The sequence below is a fragment of the Hipposideros armiger genome, unplaced genomic scaffold, assembly GCF_001890085.2.
Source record: "Hipposideros armiger isolate ML-2016 unplaced genomic scaffold, ASM189008v1 scaffold_69, whole genome shotgun sequence".
Classification (NCBI taxonomy): domain Eukaryota; kingdom Metazoa; phylum Chordata; class Mammalia; order Chiroptera; family Hipposideridae; genus Hipposideros; species Hipposideros armiger.
This window is the reverse complement of record NW_017731419.1, coordinates 192,566-195,655: the sequence shown is the minus strand read 5'-3', so window position 1 is coordinate 195,655 and position 3,090 is coordinate 192,566.

The window sequence follows — 3,090 nt, the reverse complement described above, 5'->3', positions numbered from 1 at the left end:
CCATTCGTTGCTGAGTACTTGTTTGGCGTCAATTTCTTAGTGTATAAAACACCAGATATCACCCACCACTCCCTCCCCAACCAATAGCATGTCTTACATTTCTTTTCTTTTTTTTAAGATTTTATGGAGGAATTAGGGAAGGGAAACAGCATTGGGGAATCGGGGAAGGGGAACAGGCAAGTTGCTGTCCTTTTGTTCTTCAGTCTACTTGTGGAAGACTTTGCTTCACTGGCTCATGTTGGTATTATCATTGCACTCTTCCCGGGTGAGGCAGTTGCTCTCCGGCCATTGGACGGCTTCTCACAAAAGCTCACGCCTGCTGCCGGCCAGCCCCACTGCAGCCTATGCTGTCGCCGGCAACTCACGGCAATCCAGCTCCAGGTCGAGCTGTCGTTCACCATCTTAGCTGTAGAGGGCAGTGTCACTGGCCCTCATCTGGGATCCAAACTGGGGCCCTGCTGTTCAGAGCTGGCGTCCCAAGCCAACTCCTAAACAACGCACCACTTGGCCGGCCCAGCATGTCTTACATTTCAAAACAACGTATTTGGGTTCTATTTATCTTTCAAAGTCCCATTTGAACACTGCCTCCTTCATTTTCTCTAATTACAGCCTCATCTATACTCTGCATCATGCCATTTAAGTACAAATTTGTTCTTGCTAGACTTGCAATCAATCTATAAGTACCTTGTGGAGGAAGAACATGTCTTATACTTTTTTCTATACCTCAGAGTCCGTTAAAAATAGTTGCTAGAAGTTCTGGACTGAACACAAAAACTTCACAAGCACAGGTTTGTGAGACACTGACTCACAGAGACACCTACCTGCCAGTTGTGTAGCGTAAGCCCACAGGAAAGAGCAGCGTTTCATGCAGGCCTGGCACACCATCTCCTGGAAGTCCCCACTCTCAGGGGGAATGGCACCAAGATGCTGTGAACACAGAACACTGAGTATTTTTCTTGTGATCTCCGGTTGTCCAAAATGCTTGTTATTTTATAAACAAATATTGCAGTAGTACACTGATCATATCTTTATAGTACACTTTTAGAAGAGTAACTATAATGTAAAATATAACACAATTCAAAAAGCAAAGATCTTTTCTCCTTTTGTGAAGACAATGGCTTTAAAAGCTAAAGGCTTTCCTTACCCTTCCATGGAACCAGTCTTCACAGACTACACACTGGATCATCTCATCTGGAATCTAACATGGAAAAGCAGTTTGTATGTTAATGATTAATTGAACTCTGGAACATGAAAATAAACCTGGCACACAGTAGAATTAGATATTAAGTAATTCTCTGCCCAATCTGTGAGAGCACTATCGACGACGACGGGGCTATCCAAGGGGAAAAGGAAAAACAACAGTTGATCAAGGGGCCAAAGACAAGTTCATTCTATATGAACTGGTGCTACAGAGATAAGCACTTGCAAGCAACTGTCAAAGCTCTTTCACACCAGTTATTTAATATCTGATTCTCCCAGAACTTTATAAATAAGTAAAGTATTCTCATTTTATACATAGACCCAGGCCCAAAGAGATAATATGAATTGACCAATATACAATGTGACAACTGGGACTTTTTATCACACCATGCTGCCAATTAACTGAAAAGTAAATATTACAATCTCTTGATAATATGAACAGCAATAACTTCCCTAATTTGAATCAATTAAATTCTGGTCTAGGAAAATGATATACCAAAGGGCATAGACTATATTTAGAATGATTTTCCTTTTATTCCCGGCTTTCATTATCTACTGATTAACATTCCAATGTTATTCTGTCCTTTCCTCATTATGGTTTCTTGAAGGAAAAAAAACCCATATACACGCATCTGTGTGTGGGAGGGGGTTGGGGGGGAAGGCATGGCAGTTTTATTCTTCTGCCTTGATCAATTTACTCATCTTATTTTCTGTCTTTTGATTCAATAGCATTTGTGTATATAACACTGTACCCCATACCTTAAAATATCCAGTTTTAAGTTTTTATCTTTGTTAACCCAAAGATATCTTCAATTTTCTCTTCTAAATAATTTGGTTCAATAATTACAGTTCCAAGACAACAAGAAAGCAAGGAAGACAGCAGAAGGCTAATTTCTCTAAATACAAAGACTCCTTCAAATTAGTAAATACATAAGCAAAACCCAACCCAATCACAATGTGGGCCAAAGATACGAAAGGACAATAGATGACTATTAAAAATGTCCAATAAACTTGTGAATAGAGGCATAACCTTACCCATGATCAAGGAAAGGAAAATTTTTAAAAGATACTGTTTTTCGTCTATCAGAATGGCAAAATTTTAAAAGACTGAAAACATATAGGGATGACAAGAATGTTGGGGAAAAAACAGTATCATATACTGTTGGAGGTTGAACCCTTTTCACAGACATGATCACAATTTTAAATACAAATATCCTTTGACCCATCAATTCTAACTCTATCCATTCTACATAACTCCTTGCAGTTTACTCAGTTATATTACTGTATAAAGCTGTTCACTACAGCTTTCTTTATAATACTGAGAAAATAGACAATGCCATCCTGCTATAGAACATTTAGGTACGAACTTATGGCATGTCAAATTATAGAATACTCTGCTGCGGTTAGAATGAGGTAGATTTGTATTGTTTAACATGGAAGATATGTAAGATACACTGGTAAGGGGGGAAAGCAAGTTGCAGAAGTGAATGTACAGAGTTTTCACTTTCATTACAAGAAAAAGAAACTACAAACTAAAACGCACATTCACTCAACTTATATGTGCACAAAAAAAGGTCTAAAATGCATATACACCAAAAATGTTAACAGTAGTTATGTCTGGGAGGAAGAAGGAGCAGGAGTGAGGAAGAAGAACTCTAAATTCTTTGTATACTTCTAATTGAAATTTTTAAGAGGATCCAATTTGTACATCTCATTTCTTTCCTTTCAGGGAGGCAAAAAGTTAAAGGTCAGGCCGGCCGAGTGGCGCGGTGGTTAAGAGCTGGCTTGGGACACCAGAGGGCACGGGGTTCGGATCCCACATATGAGGGCCAGTGACACTGCCCTCTACAGCTAAGATGCTGAACAACAGCTCAACCTGGAGCTGGGCTG